Source organism: Topomyia yanbarensis, chromosome 2 (genome assembly GCF_030247195.1).
Source record: "Topomyia yanbarensis strain Yona2022 chromosome 2, ASM3024719v1, whole genome shotgun sequence".
Lineage (NCBI taxonomy): Eukaryota > Metazoa > Arthropoda > Insecta > Diptera > Culicidae > Topomyia > Topomyia yanbarensis.
In genome coordinates, this window is record NC_080671.1 from 130,005,352 (window position 1) to 130,019,033 (window position 13,682).

At 37.6% G+C, this 13,682-nt stretch overlaps 1 protein-coding gene across 1 annotated transcript in view; it reads right to left on the reverse strand.

Annotated features, from left to right (window-relative positions):
- The window catches only part of LOC131681293 (uncharacterized), a 186,224-nt gene that overhangs the window by 171,129 nt on the left and 1,413 nt on the right, over positions 1 to 13,682 (reverse strand). The window lies entirely within an intron of this gene.

The window sequence follows — 13,682 nt, forward strand, 5'->3', positions numbered from 1 at the left end:
TTGAATACTGATGATGTTGGTTGGCTGGCTACGCGCACGCCACTTGCCGGGCAACGTAAATGCACCACCTCTCTGTTGGTTCGGTTGTTGATTGGGGCTTTTTTCGTTTCGTTACATCTGTCGTGTTTCGATCTACCTACTTCTTCGTGAGCTTCCTTTGCCTGCTTATGGCTGTACGTGAGGGTTCTGCAACTACGATGCCGTTTGTTTTTTTTTTGGGTAAACGAGATGACGAAAAAAGGGTCAGTCAACGCTGTTAGCTTGAGAACTTTGATCGGATTTGATAGTCTGGTACGGGCAACATGATGATTTTGTAAGAAGGTATGGCACAAATCACGAACGATTTAGCGTGGGAACTACATTAGTTAGAATGGAATAATACAAAGTTTCGCTAATATTGAATAATGCGTTGCACTATGTATTTCTAATAGTGAAATATCTTGCATAAGCATAATAAGTCTTTCAGGAAACCAAATAAGTAAAAATTACCGTTCCAAGCCATCTGCCAAAAGGCTTTTGCCCCAATGGGAAAAGAACCGGAATGTAAATTGGCCGAAAGGGCCATGTAGACGAATTTCATTTAGCCAAATGCTATTTGGTCGAGTGCAGTTTTGTCGAATACGTCCTACGTCAATTTTTTATTAATTTTTGACGTAGGACTCGGTCTTGTGCTTCTGGACTTGGCACTGCCAACGTCGGTGTCTGAATCGCTTGTAGAATTGTTGCTGCTTCAAAAAGGAACTTTCGCCTGCTTCGACCGCGCTAATGATGGTGAGATACCAAATTCATAGCAAAGTAATGCATCCTCCTGGATGCCGAGAAGTATGGCGATAGTTATGTTGCAGACAGTCATCTCGCTAGCTACAAGACGACCTCTTTCTGGTTCACTGATGAACATAACTTTAATTGGTGCTTCTTCCGGCATTCGCGCTACATGCCCAGCAAACTGTAGTACAGCTGTTTTTCAGTCTTTCGATGTCAGGGCGATCATACACCTGGTACAGCGCATGGTTCATGCATATGCGTCATTCTCTATTCCCAATTATACCACCGAATGATCTATTGTCCCCCATCTTGTAAATAGAATTGTATCCCTAGTTTTAAAACACCGGTGAAATTTTTCATAAATATTTGTTCCCCCTTTTGTGTACCAAACTATATTGTTAGTTTTAAGATAACTGTAAATATTTCCTAAAAACTATTACTATTGAATTCCTTGTTTTAAAATTTTTCATAAAAATTTTTTTTTTGCCCCCTCTCTTGTATATAGAATCTTATTTCTAGTCTTAAGATAGGTGTAAATTTTTTCTCTTTTATAAAAAAAACTACAAGGGGTGGTTGCACGAGCTGTAGACGTAGGACTATACTACTTAATGTAAAATATTTATTTTCTTAGTTCATTTATAGTAATAATAAATAAAACATATTTCTTACGTATGGTTTAATCACAACCAATCAACATCGAATGTTACGTATTGAACCAAACCTTCTTGGTTATCAGGTCATTTCATTTGTAGTAGGTGATCGAATCCGATTAAACTTATTTAAGAAGATCTGAAGAAAGAAGACAGAAAACTGTGACCGAACTAATATCTGGAGCTAAATCTTTATAGCATAAGATTAGCTTGTAAAAACTTTTCGATTGTGTGTGGTAAAAACCCAGACCAGTGAAGAAAAATCAAATTTTAGGCAATATAATCACATTTCATGTTTAGACCAAGCTTTCTAGTTATATTTTGCCATTATCGTAATTTTCCTAAAGTACGCATACGAATGTAGTGGTCTTAATCATATATCGAAACAAGAATCTAAAATAATTTTATATATGGATTAAGATGCGTCTTTGCAACAGTTTTTCAAGTGGCAGTGTATTCATTCATACATAGGCTTTGTAGTATGCACCTAGTAGGATCAAAATACTATAGGCTGAGTGGAAATAAATCACGTGAAAGGGAAATGAATCAATGAATTGATCGAACGTAAATAATAAATTTTCGTTGTGCAATTTAGTAACAAATTAGATCTACCTACCTACACATTCGCCTCAAACATTGAACCCAAGCGAACAAAGCAAAATGAATCAACGCTGCTGATGATAGGTAGAGCGAAAGAGACAACTAATACCACGACACTATGTTAACCGTGTTTGCAAATGGAGCTCGCATGTACAAACGATTTTGTGTACGAATAATTATACATAAAAGGGTGCTGGTTACGAGCACAACACAAATAAAGCATAGTATTCGAACAGACTAGCTCAGTCGCGTGTAGCGGTAGCGTACCTCCACAAGCAGTGTAACGAACTTCTAACTCAGCTACACTGGCTGTGAAAACACACAGCGCAGTGATCTGCTCCGCTTGCTGTGCAATAGGCAACTGAGCGTTTCGGCGAAATCCGTCCGTTTAAATAGTCGATGATGACGTCATTCATAGAAGCGTAGCGCGCTAGGTACATAAATCTGTCGTGCTGGACTAGGGAAGCGCTATCTTCTATGTGTAAATGCGCGATATGTTGACTAGGTTGTTCGTTATTTAAATTTTTAATGCAATGATATCAAAAATCTTTAGGAAAATTTATCGTGAGATGGCTGAGTTATATGCGTTTAAAATTGGACCACTTTTCGTTACATACCATTTTTGTAGAATTTGCAACGTGCACCCCTATATCGACAACAAAGACGTAGTCCTACGTCAAAAATATTTCAACATTGTAACCTCCTAGTTTTAAAATATCCAAAATGTAAAAACAAAAGAATTTGGCACCGCCAAGCTAACGCATTTGTGCCTATCGAATAAACGAAATGAATAAAAAGAAAATACCACCGAATGAGCACAGAATTTTTCTCTCAAACGTGCCGGGCTCCCGATAGTCTCTTGTGTAAAACGTTATGGGTGTTCATAGACAATGTGGCTAAAACTGACTACGCAAACCGTAAAAATTTCCAAAGGTAGTCGAAACACGCTTTTTCATCTCGCAGCTAACGTCGTTAAAATTTGTCGTTAGTGTTCCAAGACACACGACGAGGTCAACCTTGTATCGTACTGCATTTATTTTCACCTTGGAACCAACACCGTTCGGACTGCCTCGTTCTCTATTTGGTCTTGTTTTTCATCTTGTCAATGCTATAGTCAGTCCAACTCTCGTTGCCTAAGTTTAAAAAGGTGCCTCTTCCATTGCTCTGCGATTGGTTCCAATGATGGCGATGTCGTCTGCGAAGCCAAGAAGCATGTGGATCTTATGATGATAATTCTGCATCTGTGCACACATGATCTTCATATTGCATCTGCTGACCAGATGAGAAGAACTAGAAGCACCAAAAGGTTGAATACCAAACTGACAAATTGTTTCTTGAGTTTGAGCTTGTGCGACCACCCCTGGCTGCTACTCCGTTATCGAACTGGACTAGCTGAAGTTGCACAGGAGTCACTAAATAATTATGCTTGGGAATAGCGAAATATCTTTCAATGTTTTTTTTATTGATCAATACTGTTGGCAAGCCCGAACGTAGAAGAAAAGGGAAGGAATGTTAGTCCGATACTTGCTTTTGCTAGAGGCCGTATATACTACAGCGCACTTCACAACTATCACGGGAGGAGGAGATATTTGTTAAGTATACTGCCGTGATACGGATAACACCTGCATAGGAAACCCATAGCAAATGGGACTGTTAAGCGGATCACGGCAGTATAGAAGTTGGATTTTACATCTCTTCTTTACCGACGCCAGAGAGGTGACTCCACTATCTGGACTAGATATCGATCCATCAACTGAGGGACCAACGGCTTTACTTCCCTTCCGAAGGAAGACGTGACGTTTGGTGTAAAGTATTCAAGGTGAATTCTTTTTTTTTTAAATAAGAAAAGAGGCAAATAGAGTTTTTGTCAATTCAATCACTTTCCATATAATTATGAAACATTTGAACAATATTTTCTTAGGTTTTCATTGGTCAAGTGACCTTAAATTTTCATTGGTCAAGGCACCTCGAAAAATACGGTGTGCACCATAACTCAAAATCTACTGGGCCAATCGTCCCGAAATTTTCCACAGTTCTTCACATCATTCTCCAGGTAACTACAAGACCTTTCGATAAAATTATTATCATAACTATTTTTACAAAAAAATGTTAGAATATTTTTTTGAGCGAAAATGGGACAGTGTTACAAAAAACTCAAAAATCGAAAAAAATGGAAAAGCTTAGATATCATGTGCTTTCTAACCCTCAAACAAACAGTAACGGAGAGTAAATGCAAGTCGCGAAAGAGACAGACAAGTTTTTAGTTTATTTATTTAAATAAAAGTAAATAGAAAGGAGTTTGAAGTGCATAGCCAATTTAATGATTATTTCAATGTTGAAACGACCAATGAGCTCTAAGGGTAATGTCGCTCTTTCGGTTTATTGCTATGCCGATATATCTTCTCCAGATTTGTACTCTGAGATTAATTGTAGTTTCATTTGGAACTCTTGTTCCGGAGATATAGTATAATGAATCCTATATAAACCAATATTTTTTTTTATATTAAGAGTGCCCATTAAAAATTTTCTTGGTAACAAAGGCTGCTTTTGACGATTCCGGGGCTCATTAATATAAGCATGTACATTTTTGAATTTACAAATCATGCTATTTAAAAATTTCAAATATTTGGTTATATTGATCGTGGTACCGTAAACCGGGGTGACTTTGATCATCGGGGTGACTTTGATCACTCGAAACTTTTTTCGTAGATCGTCTATTAAACCAGAATAGTCTTCCGAATCATTTTCCTTTGAAGTGATTTTTACTCTAAACTTATAAAATACTGATTTGTTATACTTTTTGAGTATATTGTTCGGTTTTTGGGTACAAGAACTACAAAAAACCGAAATTTGAATTAATCTTATTTTTACGAAGCCTCGTAAAGTGTCTATTTTTTATAAAACAAATAAATCTCAGATTTGAGTAAGAGTAATAAATTACAAGCAAGTTTTTATTTTTCTTTAGAGTGGGATGTGCCAAATTTACATTTAAGAGTTTGCTTATTTTAAATACATTTTTTTGTGAAACTAGTTGGCAATAATTTCAAATTTTTTCAAGTTAAAATTAGCAACATTTCTTTATTGTTCGAAATTCTAACGTGTTAAAATGAATGAAACTTTTTGTACATTGATTAAGAACTGAAATAAAGCAATTTTAGCAGTTTTAAAGGTTTTCAGAATCTTTTATTCTAATTATACGAATTTTGGTTATTCGAATTTTACACTAAATTGAAATGCTTTGTATAAAGCTATTAACATCTATTTAACAATGAGTATCTTTCCAGAGACAGTTTAAACAAATAATTGAATGAAAAACATTGACATCAATAACTTAATGTGGGTAAACATGTAGGTTATCAAAGTCACCCCGGAATACGAAAACGGACTTCAACTTGAAATTATTTTTGGAAAAATAGCTGCCAGCGGACAATTTTATGTAAAACCATCCAATCTTGTTCTCCAAGCATCAGTACATGGTTTAAAAATATTAAACTTGAAAAAAATGTGCTGCGTCTAAAAATATGTAATGATTGCTTCGAAAAGTGATCAATGTCACCCCGGTTTACGGTAACTGTAAGTTGGGAGTTCCAGTACAACTCAGTAACATTTATTGCTACACAGTAATGTTGAATGGCAAAAATGTAGCCAGATCAACTATTTTTTTCAATACTGTAATCCACGCTCATTTCATTGTGGAATATGAAGCACTCAATTGAAACATGTACCGAAGTATCCTTTTCTGGTCTATTAGTTGAGACTACCTTTAAAACTTCAAGTTAAACGTTCTCAGTTTAGGGCGAATTCGGGCAACTAAAATCTTCGCTATAAGTTAGAAGATGCATTGTCCTTGCATCCCCATTGATAATTCCAAAGGACATTGGGGGACTTTTTTCCCGGATCCAATTTGGGGATATTTTAGGACTTTGAATGGTTATTTTTCATATAACTCCATACCAATGCAATATATACACATTTCCAATAATATAATTATAAAAAGTGGCATTCTTAGCTTTAAAATGACATATTTGAACTAGAGATGCACCGAATATTCGGGCCAAATACCAGCCAATTTTGATTTAAGCCGAATATACGGTACGCCGAATAATAAAAACCAACTTTCGGCCGAATATGATAAGTAATAGTCTAATATTCATGATATATTTAAAAGAAACAAAATGAAAGAAAATACATATATACAAAATACTAGAGATGCACCGAATATTCGGTCGACCAAGTATTCGATCGACCGAATATTCAAAGTAACTATTCGGTGCATCTCTAATTTGAACATATGTTTTATTCAAAATTCAGCAAAGATATGAACAGTTGAGAAAACGCACGTGATATGTCTATTTTTATCTAAGTTTTATCTTTAGACATCCATATTACACAGTTTAGTTAAATATATTTCCGAGATACTTTAGGAATTTCTTAGCTAGAGTATACATAAACATTCAGTATAGATTTGGTTTAAATTTGGGTTGATGCAATTTTCGATTTTTTCGTCACATGCCTCCCCATAGTGCACCGGCGCCGTCATGTACCAAATCGTTTCTACGCATAATCTTCTGTCAACACTTACCGCCCCAGCGCTAAAGACAAACATCGCCATCGGAAATCAACAGACGCCCCAAGCCCAAGTGGTCCAGAATGCAAATTTAGCAGGAGTTTTAAGTTTTAACTAAAACTAACTTAGCCATATTATGTACATGGGAGTTTTCGTAGTTTGTGAGCTCCTTCTTTTTGTTAAAACAACAGTTAGGGTACTTGTAGTTATACCATAAAAAATAAACTATTTTATTATTCTAGATACAGAAATACAAGTTTCAGTTTTTCATTCTACATGAAATTTTAAATCAAGTTTTAGGGTGTGTCATAGTGTTTTAGAAGATAGGTTTTATTCATATACTTTTGCGGCATTGATTTAAAACTGAAGTAATCTTGAGACAATTCTTAAATTGTTTTAGGGCGAATAATTTGTTTCATGGTACATGGCACCACATATCTAACTATTAATTATTTTTGAAAAGTTATGAGGACCTAATCGCGAAAAATGTCATTTTTTGGAAACCCAATATCACTGCGGTTGGGGTAAACGAAAGATAATTCTTTTTCAACCACACATGATTCGAGGTATAATTTTTCTTGTCGAGAATGGAGCTGTAGAGCTGGATTCTCGGAAGGACTCTCCGTCAGAATCACTCACTACAAATGCACACGAGACGGATGCACACGAGACCGATCTTCTGTGTTTCAGTAGCTCGTAAGATATATTTGGTCCCACCAAATACAGAGCATAATCTTGGCTCCGTGGATATTTTGCCGTCGACGTGGAGAAATGTCCGGGCATTCCTCATGACTTTCTGCACTTGGGATTATCATAACGGTTTCATTTTTCGTCGCCTGTTAGAATGCAGTGCAAAAATCCCTTTCAAATATTGTCTTTGCGAAGCAGTAGTTCAGGTGCGAAAAAACGTCGTTCAATATCTATTGGTTTCAAATCGTACGGAACTCAATTTGTTTCTATCAAAATCATGCCCATGGCCTTAAGACGTTTCTATACAGCCGTCTGAGTCACTCTCAGTGATTCAACTAGTTCTTCTTGCGTTTGGCCCGAATCTTCTTCGAGTAGTGATTGCAAGTCGTCGCCTTTGAATATTTTTCCTCTTCCATCGCCATGCTTCTGTTGGAATTACAAAATCTGAATTGTTGTCTTGTTGTTGTGTTGTCTAGTGGATATGAGCGAAATTTTCTTTATTGATCCAACTGAAGGCATGAGTGGTAGGACCACCCTTGCGCGTTAAGGGGGCAAAACCTATAACTCAATCAGTTATGGAATTTGCGTTTCGACTACATCTCATCAGAATCCGACAATGACTTAGCTACTTGACTAAGCTAGCGCCGGATTGACGCTAGCTCTAAAAACGAAAACCCGAAGGTGGTTTTAAGCGATTTTCTCCTTAGTGGAGAAAAATTGTTTTTTGCCCAAATTTTTCTCCACTGTAGAGAAACATACCATAATTTATGTAACAATTGCATGTCGTTACAATATAAAAAAGTAACAATGCAAACCAAGCTTCGGAATGGAACCGTATATTGTCAATTGCGGTTGAAGGTCATTCGGATGTAATCGGGCTAAAACATGCTAATCGATGTACTTTGTGGTGCATCCGTCTTCAAGAACGTTACGAATATTATCGAACACGTAAACAACCCATCTGAAACCCCGAACAACAATGGCCCGAAAATCCAGGTCCGTAAGCTGTTCGACCAGGTGCTAATGAAAGTTTATGGATGTGTTTTAATTGACGATAAAACCGATGCGATGCCGATTTCAAACAAATTCTGTGACTCAGATTTTTCGCGAAAAAATAAATGATTTCGCAAGGGATTTGTTCCTGTGGCAAGAGAACCAGCGTATTTATGACAGATACAGTATGAACTCGAAAATTTAGAAAGATCCTTAACAAATGCATGTTGAAGGAAATTAATTGGATTGTTTCAGAATATTTCAAAGAATTCAAAATTAAAGCTCTCGTTTGTAGTTACTTGATATACTATATACTAATAAAGTCAAATTCTCATAAAAATATTAATCCCAAGCAAATACTCACCCTACGGATTAGCTAGAGTGTTTACTCTAGCTAATCCGTAGAGTGAGTATTTGCTTGGGATTAATATTTTTATGGATGAAACCAAAAGCTAAATATGTCAATAGCTAGTTACCACTTGTCGAATGTGTCGAACATTATATTTTTTACCACAGTATAACAATAGAGATCTGCGTCCTAGAGAAACGTTCGTTTTCTGGCGAAATAAATTTCAATATTATGACAATTTACAATTTTGACATTTTTTGCTCAGGAGCAAAACAATTACCAAGCAAAATTTTCCTCTTCAAAACGCATGTCTCAAACTTCTACAACTTTATCAAATCTCAATATTTTCAGATGACAGCTTCGTGTAGTAGTATAATGCCATTATTTTGCCCAAACAGTGAATGTATAGTTTGCTTCAACGTTATGTAATAAAGCGGTACGGAAAAAAACTGTTATTCAGCCATACAGATCACAAAAATGGCAACTCTGTTCGTGGATGAGATTCAAATTCATATTTTATTGAAGCAAAATTGCGGGATGCCGTTAGAACCAAACATTTGTCACAGTGATGTAACTTGAGGAGTATGCATGCATAGTTCATGGGTACTTTGAAAGCGCGAGAAAAATTATATGGCACAAATAAATGGTAAAAGTGTTTTCAACTCACTCGAAGATAAGCTCGTCAAAATTTAGGAAATATTTGTAAAATCTGTAATGAAATCATCAAAATTGCATTTTGTATGCAAACATACGTGCCAAGCATTTTATTTGCATCACGGTATGCAGAGTTGTAGTCGGAATGCACAGCTGGCCTGTTAGCCCCCCCCCCTGCCTTATTATCCATGTAAAAAATTGATACGAATCTTTGAAGCGTGAAATATGTAAAAATTATGAAATATTTTACTTGTTCAGTGAATTTTATTATCAGCTAAACGCTTTATATCTAAGAAATCAGATCTAAGAAATCATTAACTGCCGGGCCTGGAAGACCCGTGTGCCATTTTGAGGGCCAAGTCCCATGACGGTCCGTTGCGTTTTGGACAGACTTAGCCAGTTGCCATTACAGCAAGGACGTGTTACAATTATACGACAATCGAGTCCAGTTCATCCCAAACGAGTAGAATTCACCAAACTGTCCCCAAATTCATCCAATAGGGAAGTATTTGACGATAATGAAGCCGAAACTGCAGATAAAAAGCACAGTCTCAAGCGACATTAGTTGGATGAAGTATTGGAGAAATCAGTCGGCCAAAAGAGTGTGGATTCTTCGAAATAACGATTAATGATTTGTTTCATCCTTAGAAAATTATTCGATTGAAAGAAAGGTTAAGCAAATAAATGCATTTGAAAGTGCTACATTTCTAGAGACTCTAACCTTTCTGGTTGGTTGCACGGTTTGATATTTTCTCTGCTTGTCGTGAAAACGAGGGCCAATTTAAACTCTTTTTGCCATGAAAGTCGAAGTCTTCCGACCACAGTTGCAAATTTCCTGCCAGATCAAAAACTCACCGGCAAAAGTTATCCGCAAAAACAAATTTGTGTTTCTTGGGAACATATCAGCGACCCCTGGCAATATAAAACTTTTTTCCCGAGAGCTTTTTGAAATCCGATTTGACACACAATTCATCGTCCATAAGGATGCATCATTTAATCAGCCCAGATTATGATACTCATACAGATTTCGGGCCCGTGTTTATGGCCGCACTGTTTTGCTTTACGATCCGGCCCTTTAATCTGTCCGGATGCGAATTATACAACAGAGTTTGTTGACCACAACCACGTCCGACGCCTAGATTACAACTTCCGGGAAACAGACAAACGTTCCTTGAAATGTTCAAAACTGCAGTCAAAAACTTCTATGACTGACCACCTGGAGAACTTCTCCGGTTAAAAAACAGCGCACCAATTCTAAATATGAAAAGATTTATAGTTGAATCCAAATGAAAATAAAACGCAGAACATTGGATGCATCAATATTTTGCCATTCATGTCCCACCATTTTCAAACGAGTTCTAATTTCAAGAACCATAACTGGAACCTTGTTCATATTATTCATATTTACACTAAATAGTTACAGAGCGGCATAACGATTGGAATAAAAATTAATAGCATGCACGTATCTTGAACAAAATTATAAATGAACATGTTAGGAGAGATTCTGATAAAATAAAACTCTGTCGAAGAATGAATTCGTGCCAATTCCGCGATATACGTCAAATTGAGAACATAAAGCGCGCCAAATCCGCGCAATCCGTAACAACCTTGCACATGGTTATTGCATTACTCGTCGAGACGCTCCAGGAATTTAGCGCCATTTGAGAACCAATTCTTAATTTTTTGAAAACCGGCTTTGGAATGAATAAATCTCACTTCTTCAGCTCTTTTCATCGCCTCATGAACCGCATTCACACTATCGTAATAATCATCGACGTAGAGTACTGTCGAATAAGTAGGTGATACATTTCCGAAGGCAATACTTGTCAGGAGATTCGGGCTTTTTATTAAAATAGAATTTCGGAAAACGCCTCGAACAAAAGCGGCTGCATCCCATAAAAAATATACCTTGGCCGGCTTTTTGCATTCAGCACCTCATTTAAGGCACGTACCGTACCTTTCCGTCAACTGTTTCAGCCAACTCTTTTGTCGTGACTTTGTGATATTCATCCACCTGTTTGCGGACAATCTGCTGTAGCTGCTGATCCTTCGAAAGCTTCTTTCCTAAGTTCTGCAAACGTTTTACTGGCATGGGAAAGCTGTTGGGCAGTTCCGGGTAGTTAGCTCATAAAAAACCCTGTTTTAAACGAAACACAATTTGTACAATGGTTTGCTTCAACAGTTATCGAGCTCTTCGATCTTCTGTCGGTTCATGAAGAACTGTAACGCTTACTCCCGAGTCGTCTAGTGTCCGGTGAGCTCAAAACAGAACGTGCAGGCCTTCATCTGACATAGGTTTAGCGACATGGTGACCAGCAAATCCTACAGAAGTATCACTACCATCTAGCGGCCTCACTTGTCCATTATAGAGATTGAAGATCCTTCGATGAGGAAGGCTCGATTACGTCTATACGCTGCTTTCCGTTGTGCAGTCACCATTGGGAATCATTCGAAAAATAAACGGCTGGTTGAGTTGCATGTCGTGAACAATACATAATCGACCAATCTCAACGTAGTAGCTGTTCTTGTAGGATAAAGCGACTGATGACGACGTTCCCGACAACCACCTACACCACACTGATCCTTTGAACTGCCATTATGGTCCAGCATCCATATCTGTTTAGACCTAACTGACACAGCTTCTATTTATCCACCTAGCGCATCGTATAAAACCACGACAGTTTTCAAAGTTGTTCACAGAACCGAATTAGATGGCCGGCCCGATCGCAGGGTTGATCAACAACACCAACTTGCGCGTGCAAGTATGCTTCTTCGTCTTTATGCTTTCCTTTCTTATCGTTTAACTCTTTTCCGAATCTATCTGGCTGTAACCACAAATGGCGTAACCTCGCTTGCTTCAGGGAAGATTTCCGAAAGCAAGCTTGAAAACGTCGCCATATTTGCTGTCTTTTATAGCGTACCAATTCTAGCTGGTATGTAGCGATAGTAGTTTATCTATCAGGAACTATAATCGTTGTCAAAGCTGCTCAAAACCAAAGACCACTCTTCAGGTTTCCCTGTGAAAGCGGAAAGTTTTTGAAATGATCGCTTCCGTGCAGTTTTTTGTGCCTTTGACGTCTCGTTCTATTTGCTGCATGTGCATCCGGTATTCGTCGTAGTCTGATTCGCCGGACTGCTCGGATGAGATTTGACTTTCCGAAGTGCGAGTACGAGTTCTTTTGTTTACTTGTCGCTTACTTACATCTACCGCTGTGCTCTGCTACACCGTAACTTTATGTGTTAAGCTTTTAGGAAATGTACCACGGCGATCCGCAGAATCTCTTTAGTCGTACTTTTGGCTTCAACTTATTCATACGCACCTTGCTTTGCATTTGGCCCCTATCGATACTGGTTCCGCTAACTGCACCTTCTTTCAACACTAGGCTTCACTACTTTTGAAACCATTCAGCCACCCTCATCGTCAACATATCTCGTTCCAACTTCAACTGTTTCATGCGCTTTTCGTGTTTCACGTCCAACTGGGGCTGGAGAATCTGTCGTTGATCTTCCCGAAATCATTGGATAGATTTCGGTTACCTGATTATGAGTCAATTTGCTTTGATCCAGTTTCGAAATAATCGACAAAGACTCGTTGTCGATTTCCCTTACTTCCGACTTCAGGAATCGGAATATATTGGCTTAAATGGCACGTTCTCCTTATGTAGTCGTACTTCCGACTTACTGCAGTCTCCATCTAAATCCATACAATAATCTGAATTCACTACTCAAATTAGCTTTAACTATTTCCTGTAGCGTTTGTAACCCGATCCACCTCGCTTTAATTTCATTTAATTTTTCCTTTTCTCATCACTGACAGACTAGTGTCACTAGACAGTGATGCCGTGTTGCCATCTAAATGTACCATCGGTTTATTCCGTAGGTTAAATTTCCGCATTTAACCCAAAAGCTACGCTCATATCAAAATCGAAGAAATGAAGGCTGCACGCGAATCTGAACGCGTCGCCTAACTGGAACATCATCGTCTTCAGTACTTCCGAATTCTTCAGTTGACGAATCACCCGCAGGTAAACTTCGCAGAGATCAGAGGAGCTTGGCCCTATACTCACTACTCATATAAAGATTTCGTCAACTTCTTTTCGGTTTATGGTGCGACTGCGTACCTCAGCTGTCAATTTTTTTCCAAAGTAAAATACTGTTCGACAAAAAAAACTATTGAATGCCTGTGAACCTGATATAACTATGAGAGTAGCTCATACTGTTTCAAAACACTTTCCATAGTTCACAGCGTTAAGTGTTTATATGGTGCAACACCGATATAAAAAATGGGATTACACCGTTGTACTAAATATTTCAAAAACAAAACGCCATCTGACGTCAACACGAAAAGCTTTGGAAAACCATTGATTCCTGTTATGATTTGTAACAGTAGTTTTCAAGAAAATAAATTATATCC